Source organism: Odontesthes bonariensis, chromosome 10 (genome assembly GCF_027942865.1).
Source record: "Odontesthes bonariensis isolate fOdoBon6 chromosome 10, fOdoBon6.hap1, whole genome shotgun sequence".
Lineage (NCBI taxonomy): Eukaryota > Metazoa > Chordata > Actinopteri > Atheriniformes > Atherinopsidae > Odontesthes > Odontesthes bonariensis.
The window spans coordinates 6,451,449-6,467,770 of record NC_134515.1 but is presented as its reverse complement, the minus strand read 5'-3'; the positions used below and the strand labels follow the sequence as shown (position 1 = coordinate 6,467,770).

The 16,322-nt window shown below is 41.1% G+C and overlaps 1 protein-coding gene across 2 annotated transcripts in view; it reads right to left on the bottom strand.

The window, feature by feature from the left end:
- The window catches only part of prex1 (phosphatidylinositol-3,4,5-trisphosphate-dependent Rac exchange factor 1), a 78,445-nt gene that overhangs the window by 61,575 nt on the left and 548 nt on the right, over positions 1-16,322 (bottom strand). The gene's annotated exons all lie outside the window — the stretch shown is intronic.

Sequence of the window (16,322 nt, the reverse complement as noted above, 5' to 3'; positions counted from 1 at the left end):
GGAAACAGAAACAGGTTGAAAAATGAGAAATGGGTTTCACTGTTGATGAGGCAAGAGGTTGACACATTGTGGAACATCTCCTGTGCATACATGAGTGGTCTGAAAGTGGATGCCCAGGTTCTGTCAACTGATTATTTCAAAATGTAGGATGGATGTGTTCTTTGTTTTGAAGAAACTGACACTATACAAATGGATTTTGTCACATCTGTGTGTATAAACCCAAAAACCTTATAGCAACAGTCACGCATATATTCATACTGTATGGATAATTGCCTTTCGTGAAGCAAAAAAGACGTGTCACAGTTGTTTACTCTCCCTTAGGTGCCAGAGCTTTTCACTATATGACAAAACGCGATTTTTTTTACATCAACTTGTGACACTTAAAGCTCACTGTATGGATCTTTTTAAAGAGGAAGCCAAATCATCCGAGCATTCAGGTGTAAGACATCCGCCAAAATTGTACCACCTCTTTGTCATTGCGTCTACACACACCACTTCACCAAAGGCGGATGTAAAAAGCTCACATCAAGTTGAGCTTTGCTTATGCGAGCAGTTTTGTCGGTGTGCTTTCATAGCTGCCAATCAGAATCCTGACTTGGGAAAAAAAAAAGAATGGTGAAGAGTGAGGAAGTGAATCTGCAAACAGTTTCTTTTATTGAATCTTCCTCATTCTTCCGTCTATCACCCTCTGCTCAACAGCCTTAACCTGCTTCAGTCTGACTGTCTGCCTCTTCTCCAGATGTCAATACTGTCTTGAAAAGAAAGGAGATATGTGTTCCAAAACAAACCCGTGAATCCTCATACTCTTAACACCTCCTTCATCTTGCAGGCTACTGTTGTGTCTGCCAGCATTCAGCGCCTCAAGCCGGAAAAGCGATAGCTTGCCATGTGCATATTTCACAAAGGTTCAATGAAGAATGTACATGATTGTAAAAATCTTCAATTTACAGAGGATTTCTGCTGTTCTTCTATCATATGTTGAGACATGTACACATTTTTCATGGCCATCTTTTTAAATATTTGACAAAAAGAATAGTGGATATAAGAGATGAAGTATGGACAAAGTAAGAAAGGGGGTGTGACACATTAGAGAGGCCTTTCTGATCGAGAGAAACAAGGGACGAAAGGCACCTTTATCTAGGTGGCATGGATGCTGACCACTAACACGGATGATTGGGGTTAGGGTCCAAGGCACAAAAATACATCCTAAAGTTAGGTTACACCATTTAGAGCAGGAAATGTATTCTCGAAGCAATGAGGAAGTGAAAATACCTGAGAATTTGCCTTGACATTCGATACCAAAAACTGAGATTTTGGATCCTTTTTTTATTTAGTCAAGGACTGAGAAGTATTAAGGTTCAATATAAGGTGCAAACAATGTTAACTTTGAACACAACCAAAGACTAATCTACCCAAAGGTAGCCTTCACATAAGCAGTTGAACAAAGTACCCCAAACTGCCTGCTTGGCTGGATGTCGACAGTGGTAAGGAAGAAAATAAAACATTAAAACCATCAGCTTAATACTGTGTTGGTCTCTTTTGTGGTGCCAAAACCGTTCAGATCCATCAGAGAATGGACATGGGATCTATGGGGGCGTCTTGTGACACCAACACATTGCCAAAGGATCTTTTGGGTATATTGGGGGGGGTTATGTGGACCACGCTTTTTCCAGTACATTCCACAGATGCTTGGATTTGGATCTTCTATGTTTGGCAGCCATATCAATGCTTTTGTGTCTTTGTGTTGTTCATTAAGCCATTCCTGCACAGTTTTTTCAGTTTGGCAGGACACACAGGGATTTAGGGAGTGCTGCTGCCATGACTGTTCTTCAACAATGCTTAATTTGTGATCTGTGTCAGAGAAACTTTTTTTTTTTAAAACATGTTTTCTTCGTTTGGTAAAGCTGACTTTCCATGGGCCATTTCAGCATCTGTGCAAATCTGTTTGGTCGTGGCACGCAAGTAAGACCCTGCTAAAGTCAGCTCTCAAAGTCGACAGTTTAATCAATACAGATAGCCATGAAAATTCAAGAAATACAGCCAGTCCTGTCTTCATTGAAGACAAATGTTTGGTTGACCTTTGTTTTCTTCAATGTTCCAGGGAAGATACAGCTGTATGGGATTAATTTAATATGTATTGTTTGCTGAATAAATGTTAAGTCCTACAGAATAGCATTATTGCAGTTCATTCTTGAAAAAAAATGATTCATTACACTAAACTGCAGGTTACTAAAACAGTGCAGTAGCTCTAATACTTAAAGAGGTATGAGTTTACATAATCTTTCTCAATATTAAAACTCCAAAAACTTATGTACACTTTACTCTGCTTTCAAGTCTACTTCTGCTTTTACAGTGGATTTCTAAAATCATCACTCATTTAAAAAAATAAAAAATAAAAAAATAAAAAAACAAGAATTGTCCTGAATCTAATTGAGACTCAAAGAATTGCAATCAGATTGAACCATGTGAGGAGTTATGCTTTCCTAAAGAAAGTTGCATGGTGACAGGGTAATCAATACTGTTCATTGTACCTGCCAATGGTTTTATGATTTTTCTTTTTGGTAATCTGGGTGAATTGGAGTTTTTTAAAGAAACTTATTGCATGCTTTATGGAGTCACACACAACATGAGCATGTTGATTTACTTACAGTAAGTCACTGGTCTATAATAAAAGACTGGCACTTGTAATCACACATTTGCTCTAAAGATAGAACCCAGCTAACCAGTCAATCAGGAAGCAACTTTATCATTTCCTCTAAAGACTGGGTAGTTTAAGGACTGTCTCAATTTTTTCCTTTTTTTTTTTTTTTACAAGCTTTTTCACTAGTTGTTCCAAAATAAAAAGCAAAGGTCGTTTGCAGTAAGCTGCGACCTTGATAATTAAGACCAGTATTAAAGTGAAGCAGTTGTTATCGTGTTTCTGACTGGTTTTGAGAGGGAGCTGATTGTGCTTGTGGCATACACTAATTAAATCTTCCATATGGCAGCTTGTATCGTATCCACACTGGTGGAGTAAATCATGTGAGGGATTGCTCTCCGGCAGAGGAAACAGGAAGTGGCAGGAAGAGGCTTTTCCTCAGTTGCCTTCAGTCAAGAGAGAACATAAGAGTGTGGGTTGGGGTGGCTGTGGCTGTGGAGGAGAGCAAAAGAGGCTAATGATGAAGATGAGTAAGGCCAAAAGTGGAACAGGAGTTGATGTGTAAAGTAACTCCAGTGTCAGTTCTTATTGATATCTTAGCTACCATTAAGACAGTATTCAAGCAAATGTGCCACACAGATGTGTTGACAGTAGCATCAGCAGGGAGGATGGTGGGGAGGAGAAACAAAGAGATCCTTTCAGTCCAGGTCTCACCCAGGGTTGTTATGGCTGTCTTCATTGTTCCATCACAAAGCACAGGTTTATTTGGAAAGAAAATTGGAGGCTTTCTCTGTTTGCCATCATGACTGATACAGTGGTCTCACTGGAGTCAGCAAGAGAAGAGGACGGTACAAAAAGCATAAACTGGGCATGCATGCCATGCTTGTCCATGTTTACTCAAACTCTAAATTTATACAGACTGGACTGCAATACTTTAAGAGTGGTCAGAATCGACAACAGTGAACTGCTCTAAAAAAAAATAAATAAAAAATGAATATCAAGTATTATGGTTAGAAATGGAAAGATGTTGGCATCTGATGGATACCAGTTCACTGTACCGAGAAAGCCAAGTATCATATGTAGCAAATTGCTGTCAGATCATTTTCATATTCAGTCAATTCTTAAGTATTTTATAGTAATGACCAGCGGAGAAACCCGCTTCCTGCCTTGATAACAGGCAAGTCAGTCATTTTTGCAGAAGTGACAGACAATGAAACCTGATTTGTTTTGTCTAAGTCCGCAACCTAAATCTGAAACTTGGAATATAACTGGTTGTCAATACTTTCAATTTAGATTCTAATTCAGTGCAATTTAATGTGACTTTTGTAAATGTGACGTAATTGGTATGTTAAACTAGCAATTGTGAAAAAGAAGCGCCAGTAAAGCAGAATCAATATTTCTCCCTCTACTGCTTACAAAAGAAGCAGACATGATTGCATCTTCAATATAAATCATGCACCAAGTGCATTGAGAGGAATTGAGATTATTTTGGAAACACACAAGAAGACCCATTCTTTCCAAGGATGCAACTAAGCCATGGTTGATGAAAGAAATCCATCATGACGGTCATAATTCATGAAAAACACTGTAACTCTACCCACTGCGTGCACTTTTTAAAATTATTACTTTCTTATCAAGATGCAGAGAGCCAGATGGATGCAGCCCATGGTCCTTGTTTACTTTCAAATGTCCATCTCAGGTGACCTTTTTTGTCCCTCGTTTTATATCAGCACATTGTCATCAGTGAGCCAAGTGTGTTTAATCACATTTAGAGGAGCATCGGACACTGCTAAATAGCATTTTGAATTAACTATGTCTGTGTTAGTTCAAATGGAAACATCTGTTTTCTTGTTGTCAGAAACCTGAATCAGACACAAGATATCAGAGATACTTGTGTTTTGAAAGCCCACTACCTAAAGCAAACTCTTACTTTGAATGATGGATCAGAGACCTCACTAGGTAAAGCCCAGCTGTGGCCTTACTCACAGCAGAGCCATGCTGTTGCAATACCTGGAGTGCATGGCTTGGCATCCTCTTGCTGAAATAAGCATGGCCTGTGCTGGAAAAAGAAAAAACTGCATGGATGGCAATCCATGTCACTCCAAAGCCTGTATCTATAGTTGGGTAATAATGGTGCTTTCACAGATAATTAAGCTAAACAAACCATGAAACAAGACGTGACAAGGCCTAGTTCCTACCGCAGAGAATATTTTCTGGACACATTACATTTTGCTATACGTTAAACACTTTTGGGAACACTCTTGTATATCATATCGTTGCACACAATGCAATTATAAGATCCCTTGTTATCCTCCAGTACCTAAAAATAGCAATAACATCAATCATGTGATAATAATAGTCGGTCAGATGGGACAAAAACACATTTTTTGATACCCAAGGACTAATAATGAGTTAGACAGGCTCAGAGAGGGCTCAGCTGCAGCGTGAAGTACAACAAAGATTTGCGCATAATGGTCTCTTGCCACAGGGATGACAGGCAGTAAGGGGAAACTGCTCATGATGCAATCCCATCAGAGACAAGTAACAAAACCATGAAGCTCATTGTTAGACCACAAAGCGGCTGCCAACTACAATACAAAAGCACAATTACAACCCCGATTATTCAATATGGTAAACCCAGGAAAATCCAACATCCTCTTCGAAGGAAGTGGCTTAACGCAACCCTAAAAATGTAAAATTTTATGCTCTAAATTCCATTTATTTCATGAGATTATTCCTGAAACAGGCAATAGCTGAAGTCATATGATTTTCCGACTATGCAAATTGTTTTTCTCATATGACTGGCCATCAGTTGCGCAAACACTGCAGCATGTTTGAGCTTCTCCTTCAAGTTGTTCCTGTTAATTAATCATTTTTAAACATGACGGTCACCTTATTAGCTCTAGTAAGCCAGTACCCTCCAAATGCATATGTCTACAAAGGAGGTAACATAGAGTGTAGTTGGGATGGCTGTGGAAATAACAGGTATTAGCAAAATGTCAACCATAACTAAGATGACCAGGTTTGATATTTTTACATGGATCTGACAGTCACTGTAACAGTGCCACAGTGTAACAGGCATGACATTTATATTTCCATTTCATGATTCACACAGTAAATTAAAGTAGTTATTCATTATAAAAACTACAAACTTCAAGACCATGGCCTTAAATTGTGTAGATTGACTTATCTTGCATAAACCGTAAGAGGCATTTCTAAATAAGGCTTTTGGGTTTGTCGCACACTAGCTTTTTGTTAGCCTTCCTCTTCTCTTCTAAACTGTTGAAAAAGGGTGTTTTTTCACACTTGAACCAATAGAAGATTTCCCTGGACCCAAGGCAAGTAGTCTGAGAGTTTAGTTTACAAGGTGTGAAATGTCCAGCCAAAATAGAGTGCAGTTCAGAAAATTACTCTACAGTTCACATGAAATTAGGACACCAGCTCTCAGTAGCCACCAGGACCATTTTAAAGTGCAAATGATTGCAAACTAAAAAGATCACAATGCAACTCATTGATGTGGTTTAAGTACGTGCTGTAAAACTTACTTGAAGATGCATCTGCATTTAGACAGTCTAGCATGACTGGTCACAGTGTTATGCAAGAAGCAAGGACAAGCAAAGCACCAATGGAGATACAACAATAAAGCGTAATCTGTGTTAAAAAGAAATGGCCCAGGCAGCATGCAGTTTTGTCTTGGATGCCTGTTGCACAGTCTGTTCACAGATTCTATCCACACTACATGCACAAGCAGCCGTCACAATCACCCAACTACATAAAAAGCAAGAAAACTTGCCACTTTTTGAAAAAGCATGACTTACAATTCTCTTAAATGCAACAATTTATGTGCAAGAATAGCTGAGGATATGTTAAAAAGTCCAGTGCTGCAACAGCAGAAGTGCCTGCCTCTGTTAGTGTGGCTTGCAAACAGGAAGTAAAAACAGTGCAATCACACACAACAAAAGCCAATGCTTTTTTTTTTTTTAGACACCCAAATCAATGACAAGAATTTTGTTTCTTTTCAAGAAGATAGGCAGTGGTTCAACTCAGCAGGGAAGGAAAACAAACAGTCAACAGAATGAAGCAGTGCCTCTCAACACAAAAGCAGCAGATGTCATTTCTGGACAAGATGGGTGGCTTTTGTAAAAAGGAAGTATATGACATGTTTGACTGGCCACCAACTCAGCCGTGTCCGCAGTAAAGTTTGACAGTTTGTACGATCATGGAACCAAACTCTGTCAAGAGACAAATCACAATGTAGCTTTAACTTTTACTTTGCAGCATGTGGCACTATGCTGTTAAATGTGACCCAAGGCCCTAACGTGGCAAGTGGAAGGTAATGGGCTGAAAAGAAGAGACAAAAACGCAAAGGGACAGTTGCATTCACACATTAAATTGTCACTATACTCTTGCAAATATCCCAATTCTCATCCAACACGTCCAACACATTGGAATGAATGTTGAACAATAACTAGAGATCATCTCAAATGGGGCCTCAGGCATCATCTCATATGACCAACAGCCAACGTGTCAACGTGGGCAGGGGGATTTGCTAAATGCTGAGGTTTATCAGAGCGAAGAGGAGCCAGACAGTAAGGTGTGAAGATACAGATGGACCATATGCTGGTGTGAGTTCAGCATTCGCTCCACTGGACAGGGAGAAGGAGGCCCGCTGCCTTCACGTCTGCCTCGTCTGCCTCTATACAGAGTTTCTACAGGCAGCCAATCAAACTTACATGATTAATAATTTCACCATTTCAAATGAAAGCCTACACTCTGGTCTAGACTCCTACATACAAGTTAATTAATTTGACCTTCAAACAAGCTAGGCGTCGAGCATTCATAGAGTGTAATTATCACTTATGATTTCATAATGCAAGAAACTCTGCACAGTTATGATTACAATGGCTGAAAGCAATGAGAAATAACTAGAGAGAAGTAAGGAAAGGCATAACTGTCAAACTGGGTCAAGCTGCAGCATGGGTACCACTCAGACGCATTGAGGGTTGAAGCTGTTGGAGCTGGTGTCACACAGCTCGTAGGGGATGTTCTTTTGTGGGCCAGTTGGGGATGTCTTTCAACGCTTACCTTAAACAAAAGTTACTGGTAATGAACATGAATTAAGGGGGAAACGAATGCCTGTGATAACAAGATCACAACTTGAATGACATTTCTGAAGCTGTTCTGTCGTGGACTGCTTTACACTGAAAAAGTGAATCATGTACAGAAAAAAAAAGGTAAAGTGTCACAATTATCTAGGTCTGTATCAGCTGCATGAATTATAAAATTAGTTGAATGGATAATTAAGGTTCACCAAAAGAGAGTAGCCTATTTATCACATCTAATTACATTTATACATTACATTTCAAATGTGTGTTTCTATGGATTTTATTGACCCAACAGGACAGAATCAATAGCATACTGGTAAATATCAAACTTTATTGGTCTTCTTTACAAGCAGATTAATCTAATTCTAGTAGCCTCTCCATAATGACAGCAAAGACAGTGTAAATGGGAACAAACTTTAGCCAGGCTTTTCTTCTTTTTTTTTTTTTGGCCCCAAGGCTACATCAGCATTCAGCAACAATGCTGGCCCATCTCACTCAATTCAGATATCTCACAAGAGACCCTGTATATCAAGAGCAAGCTCTAACACTTGTCAAGGTTTTTCCAGCAGACCCTGAGAGCCCCTTTTCAATTCGCTGCGGTTCCCACACCTACTGAAACAAACCTCAAGCAGAATCACAGACCGACACATCCAGGACTTTTCTATGCAAGTTCTCAGGACACCACCCTTAAACTCTCTACCCCTCCTCAACCAAAAGAAAACAACAACATACTAAGAACAATGAGCCATTAAGCGTCTCACTTTCAGGGGAAAGGATTGGGCTGACCAGCCACAAAAGGAGACAGGGCAGTTTTTGGAGAGGGAGTGGGGCCATTTAGAGGTCGACATGGCATGAAATTGAATAAATAAATGAAGAAATCCCTTCTTTGTAGCCTGAGTGCAGCAGCGCCAGAGAAAGGCCCGTGGCGTTGCCACAATAAGGGACCCCAGCAAACCGTAGCAGACTTCTTTCTCTCTGAAGCTGTAACTCACATCTCTCCCTAACACCTCCAAAAACCTCCCTCAGCTCCCCCTTCACCCACCAGCCAGTCTCTTGCTGTCTTCCAAGAGAAACTCTTTTTGGCAGAGCCAATCACCAAAACACAAAGTCTTCTTTGAGACTTGGCCAGTCTTTTTTTCCCCCTTCTCATCACACTCACTTCCGCTTTGAAGGACTTTAAACTTCAGGGCTCTTTGAGTTGCTCACATGGGCGGAAACTAAACACGACAGGGGGATGAGACGACAGCGGATGGACAGGCAGCACTGGACCAGACTTCCTGTCTGAGGCTGCCTACTTACCAAGCCCACATCAGCTCTGTTGCATTAATGAATAGATGACAGACCTTATGAACATGGGAACTACAAATTATCACTGACAAAAAAAATCTGAATCTGATACAGAGTCTTGTTTGGCCATCAAAATTCTACTTCCAAAAGGTGTTACCATGACTACAGTTTAATTACAGTTTCTCGGATTGTCAGGTTTTGTCACCAAGTTGGCACTAAAACATGTAAAATTTGTCATTTTACTGAATCGTTTTTCATTCTCACGTTGTCGGGATGTTTGGCAGGTTCTGCCACACGATTACAGAATCCCTTTTAAATTCTGCAATGCTCATTACAAACATAAACAACAAACAGAAGCATTTATTTGAAGATGTGTATTTATAAATGCCAGCGATTAAGACTTCAGCCTGTAAATCTATTAAAAGCTTTTTAATAACTATTTATATTCATCACTTCTGTAAGGACATATTGTCTTCATGGGGAGCATTCAACGCAGGTTTGCCTGCAACTCCTTTTTCTACATGGCTTCCCTGTTGACAGGTGACATGTGGTGATCTGCAGATAACATCATGGACCAGACTGCAGAGGCCATCTGGACGTTTGGACGCGTGTATTTTGGAGCCGACAGACGTAGCGATCACAGACTGCATCACAGTGTGGTGAATATGGTGTGTTGAGTGAGCCATCAGAGCTTTGTGCGCCTCAAACAGACACAGGACCAGAGGTAGCACATCTACGGTAATCATTTTGAGATGAACAATTCCAAGAAAACTTTTCAGATTTTGCTTTGTAACTTCACCAAGAATGCCACACTTGCCATTCAGCTAGGCAGACATAAACAGTCTGCACAGATATGGAGGAGATGAAATGGTGGCAAAGAAACTAATTAGTGCCTAACACTCCACAATTATGGTTATTTGGCAAAACCAGGTGGGAAGATAATAGAGATTACCCATTGGTTTGATCTCAAACAGTATTTACCAGTATAACAGAGAGCAGTATTTAATGGACACCTGGTTAAAGCCTCATGGAAAAAAAAAAATCTTTAAAGCCCTGAAAACACTTGTGCAACTGACCTAAATTCGATCTCAGCTTCGCATTGTGGCAGCCACTTTTGCAACCAACAGTGGTGTTAGTTTCCACTTGAAGACGTGATGCTTCCAAAATAGTTTCGACTCAAAATATTCTAGCAAAATGGACGGCAGAGAGATGAAAGAGAGTGGGACTTATTGTGAATCACATGCATTCACATGACAAAAGCACAACAGTTATGGTAATAGCAGCATATAAACAAGGCTCCATTCACTTCTGTTTTTTTTTTCCCAGTGAGCCATTTATCTAGTCAACAGTCTTGCAGCTGTGGAGGTTTGACACATCAAAATGTAGAACAATTTCTTACAGGGTTTCTTATCAGCATGAGAGAACAAAATCCTTGCAGCAACAGCTCAAGCTAATATGACTCAATCCTTTAATAATGCCGTATTAGTAAGTAAAAAGGCCAACACAACAAATGGCAAAATACAGGCTCTTTAGCAACAACGCCAAAGAGGTAGTCAACTGTTAGTGCAAGTGTTTTTTTTGTTTCTAGCATACGAGAGATTTTTTTTTTAAGTAATCTTTTTGGTATTTTTTTAGCTTGTATGTAGAAAAAAACATCTAAAAAAAACGCTATTGCCTCATCGTGCACAATTATTTATATCCAATGCAACACGTGCAGGATTTTTCTTGTCTGATATAGCAAAAACCTGATGCAGTACCTGCTCTGGCCAAGATCAGGGTGGCATCCTGAAGCCTCTTAGGACATACTGTGCACAGTCTTTCAGAGGAAACAGGGAGGCTAGAATATAACAACAAATCCATTTAAATCCATTTCAGCTTTGTCATCAGACATTTATAGAACTACTTCTGTAGCTTGGCACATAGCAATAAGAGTGTAAAGCTGCTCTATGGTTGTTCAGTCGTCCCGCATCTTTCTGTTGAGCCAATGGCCTTTCAGCTTTGAAAGACAACACAAACACACATCTGGTTGTATTTGAGAAAGCAAACAAACATTGTAAGCCTGCTGCCTCAGTTCATAAACCAAATCCAAAGTTCTCTTGGGAGAGTCTGTGCCAAGTCATTCTCTAGATATCCATCCATCCTGCACATTCAGCACGTTGAGCTGCTACTGCAGCCTATTTGTAAGGAGAAAGTACTTGTCCCAACTTTGTCCAGGCCATGATCTCCAAGGGGACATTGGAGATCTCATGTTGCCTTGCTTTTACAATTCAGGCCAGGTCAACCACTGTATCATATATCAGGCTGCTGAAAAACACTTCCCAGAGCTCTTCACACACGCATTTTTCTTGCATGCTCCAGTCAAAATCAGCAGAACGTCCCACTCAATATATCTGACAAGTTTCTGCAATCTGGGTTCTTGAATTTATATTATTTGATGCTCCATACTTTCTGATCTGCTTTATTTCTTTCTTACGTTTGCACAGCTCAGATGTCCCAGAGTCGCTTCTTCAACCGCATGATTCATTGTGACCAAAAAAGTAGGCACTCTCACCAGTAGCTGCTCATGTAAGATTCTATTTCTTCTATGCTAATTCACGACTGGAAGAATCTGCAAACGCCTTTTGATGAGGGAGGGTGTAGTCCCCCTCCTTTTCTTTTTTACATCATGCCTTTGGGTGTTACAGTGGTTCAGACTTGTTAACTTGAATTCTTAAAATTCCTACAGCAGTCTTATCCCTCAAAGAAATGGCTTATCAACACACATGACTATAAAAAGCACAAAGATTAAGTTGGAAACTGACAATTACCCCCACTGCACTGTAATGACTTAGACTGGCCTGGTGCCTTCACTGCAAGGTACCAACTGTCCGGAATTATGGGACGGTAGGATTTGTAACCAAACTGTTTAGTCCCCTTCTTTTCATGAATTCAAATGTGTTTCAGGATTAAAAGGTTCAGGCTGCAGGTTATACGCTACATGATACAGTGTCCCCTATCCCAAGTCTGAGGGAGCAGAGTTTAAAGCCCAATAATAATAAAACGCCTCACAAAGCCGCAGCAGTCTGCCACAATAACTGTTGTACCTGCTGTTAAAACTTCACAGGCAGTATCCCTCCCCTCACTCTTGCTATATGCGTCTGTGTTTGTATGACTTCAGCGCGGTTGGGGCTGCAGTGAGCTGAAACCACCAGCGTTGTGGCAAAGATGAGAGTTAGAATCTTAAGCTATTTATACTGCCCAGTCAAGAGAAATTCGATGCTGGTCTTTCCCACAGAGTGGGGAGGGCTGGAGAGGTGGAAGAGAAAAAAAAATAAGAAAGGAAAGAGGCAGACACATGCTCAAGCTCGCAGAGGAAGCTCAGTGTTGACTTCCTGCACGTCTTCCTTGGCATCAGTCGGATAACAGGTTGTGTGTTTGTATGCGAACCTGCACACGTCATCCTGTTTGCTTAGCTATTGTCTTACTTAACGGCAAGAAAATATATAAAAAAGTCAGCAAAAGGCAGACAAGAGAAAGAAGATTTAGCATATATGCCTTCACACATCTAAACATTATTTAATGTATTCACATGAACACACATCTGTGTTAGAACAGTAACCTCATTTGCGTGTGGCCCAAAGCAGAGGTCACAGGAGGCAGGATTTCCAGATGTTTCCTATTATACCACAGCAGTGACGAGACCTTCCTAGTCACTCAACTCTTTTCTGTCTCTCCCCTCTTAGAATTAAGAGGGAAGGTCAAAAGCTGACTGATTTATTGGCCACACGTTTCCACTGTTGTCTTTGCGGGACAAGATTCACCGACACATGGGTCACTGTGGTCCAAAAAATCCAGAAGATTTCAAGGTGACTAACAACCTTTTTTTTTTTTTTAATGGTTTTGGAGGAAAATCCCTCAAGCCTACCAGGTATGACACCGCTGACCATATTCCTTGTATAGATAGTCTACATCCTGGTGGACACTGTCAGGGGAAAACCCAGCTCCGGGGATTAAATCAACAAACTGCCTTTTTGAGAAAATACCCACAAATCTATGGAAGTAAGAAGAGATCAATTCAGACACAAACAGGGGAGCGTATCACAACAAAGAGCACAGTTACCACCAAAACTCTGAATTGAAAAGGGATCAGCTTGTTTAAATGAAGCAACTTTCACTCCACTCAAAGAGTAAATAGATGCGGAGATTTGCAATAATCCTGAGCAATATTAATCCTTTCGTCCCTCTTTTCACACTCCCAACCCCCTTCTCACCTCTGGTCCTCCCAACATCCCTACATGCTTTTCTCTAGCTCACTGGATGAGCTTGTTGGCGCTGATAATTGCCAGGGGATGAGAGACATGCAGAACAGCTGAGATGCCAAAGCCGGATAACCATCTCTTTTGTGTGTCATTGCTATCGTTCTGATTGAGAAGTATTGCTGCGCAGGAGTGTAAGTTCAGGAGGTTGTGGAGAAGCACAAAGGGAGGTGGAAAATAAACGAGGGATGAGGCAACCGAGAGGAATAAGGCAGTCGAGCTACTGTTCAAGTTCTGACATGGGTATAATGAAAATACATTGATATTTAAGAAATAAGCATCAGGTGGCTAAACAGCCCAAAATTATGGAGCTCTGCAAAAAAAAAATTAAAAAAAATCATTCTTTTGCAAAACATGTCTAAGAGGAGGTAAAAAGTTCCACATAACCATGACGCCATGTTGAGGTTAGTGGTTGTAGTGGAAGCTGACAGCAGAAAATCTCTTGGTCACGTCACTGTGTTGGTTCCACATGATCAGATTTTACATACTGCGCTGGCATTCAACATAAAGGACAGAACAATGGCATCAGAAGAGTCGAAAGCTTTTCAACTGCAATCCGTCAGTCCACTTTTCATGACTTGGGTATAAACCTCTCACCGTCTGGCTCCCGCATTATTTCTACTCCTGCATCCGCCTCCGAAACACACTGAAAAAGCAGAAATTCAGCAGACATTTTTAAATGAGCCTTTGACAGTCATTCTGAGAAGTGGGGGGGCGTCGTCTGACTGACGGTGACGTCTGAGAACAACGAAGACGATTCTGTGCCTTCGCGAGTTACTCGCTTTTCATCCCCCCGTCACTGGGTGGAACTACGCATCCCCACCTCGCTCACCCCTATCCTGAACCATACTTTATCTTTTACTGAAACCATATGCTGTGAGCTCCCACAGCCAGACTTCCCTTATCAACACCACAGTAAGCTGCATGGTGACAAAGCCCTGGCTCCCACAGGGGGAAAGGGAGCAGGCTCAGCTGGACCCGAGACAGAACATAAGGGGGGGATTTGCAAAGGATTGGCAGCATTGGTGGTGGGGACTGATGTTTTTTTTTCTATTTTTGCTTTGACTGCCCATGTACTACTTACCAGTGTAAACCCCAATGCCAAAACACTCCCCAGGTGGAGTATTCATGGACAGCATCATATATAGGGCAGCTTCTCTAAACAGTCCTTTATTTGCCAAAATATAAAGATTGTTACAAATAATTCTTATCATACACATTCCAACATACAGAGACAACTGTTCAACCAGTCAGTTTTTACAGCGTGCAGTGGTGCAAAACTCACATATTCTTTCTATCCAGCAGACAAAAGTTCTCTTATAATGACGAGAAAATTATGGACAACCCATTTGACATAAATAGCATTCTATGCAACTATTTAGGGGACAACCAAATACCCCTTAGGCTGGAGCATAATGCTTGTGCATTTATTCAAACTGGAAAGCCAAAATGAAAAGACACCAGTTTATGCCATGTTTAGAGCACCGGCACCAACACATTTCTGATGTCCACAAGAAAAACCTCCCAGACTTCACTGATAAATCTTTTGGCCTTCAACATTATGCCAGAACAGGATTTTTTGGGGGGAAGGAGGTCAAAGCATGTCCCTTTGCTGCCTGGTCTGTCTTGCAACAGAAGATAAGCCTCGACTGACTCTTGTGTAACCGAGAAAGGAAGCAGCGCCAAGGAGCTTGCTATCCAAAGGCTGAAGGCGACAATAGTAAAATCTAAATCCACTGCATCGTACTGAAGTTACATTATGTGGGTATAATGTTAAGAATGTCATGCAGCACTCATGCGTGACACTATGCAACAGTGAGCCGTCTGTTCAGAAGAATATAATCTTTTTCCACGAAATTTTGGGGAAGTTCCTTAACACGTGACAGCGCAGAGGAACCAACACTACGTTAAACAAATATTTGTCAGAGGTTGAAAACAGGAAAGTGTGAAGAGTCATCAGAATGTTAATAAGAAACAGCCTCTTATCGCAGGTAAGAATGATAACATTCACTGTTTACTTCAACTCAGCAGGGTGCCAAAGTGAGTAATAGAATAGCCTAAATCCCTACATGCTTGAGGGTGAGGGTTTGCAGCTGACCCATGACCTTTTTGTGCACAGGGCAACAAAAGAGGGAATTTCCCCATCAGCAAACAATGCTGTATTAGAAAAAAAAAAAAAGAAGAGGTGGTGTTATGCTGTCATGTTCAATGCAGTGAGGCTGGAGCTGACCACACACAGATTTTGATCACAGCTGGAGGCAGGAGCCACCTGCACTGAGTACCAGAGATGACAAGGCAGGGCGAGGGGAGGGGAGAGCACAACAAAAAAAACATGACAGGAGAAAGTGACAAATTGAATAGTCACCTGCAGGTGGGAGGCCATTTATGCTGGCAGTTTGATGGCTGAAAGGAGCCTGTAAAATTACCGGGACGTTCATTCACCAAGCAACTCAAACTAGAATGAATAGCTGTGCTGAAACGGTTTCTTATCTCTGTCTGGAAGGCGGGGTGCAGTCCAATGCTCATGAATATCTATTTATTTGCAAAGCCTGTGTGAACTGATGTCACCTTGGAGTATTTAAAAGCCTGAGCTTTAACACACAATGGGGAGGTGTGAATGGGCTATACCTCTGCATTCATGGCCATGTGATAAACCCCGCGCAACGACTCAACAAAACGCACCAACTTCTAGGTTTGTGAAATAATAACCCGAATGTCTGATAACCTCAGTCTTAGATGCGTTAAGTTGGACAAAGGCATGTCTGTGCGTCCCAAAGCAGAGGTGTCAGTCAGACAGAAGCAGCGATGTGCGTCAAACACTCCGTTTATACACGGGGGGGTTTGTGTTTCAAGTTAAAATCCAAACTGCTGAAGCTGTCCGCGTGGACACCGAGTCACGCCAAAATCCAAAACACAACGCTCGCGGTTTGTCATCATATCCCGCTGACTTGCAACATGAAGGAAAAATATTGTTTCCATTTACTTGCAAGCCACTTC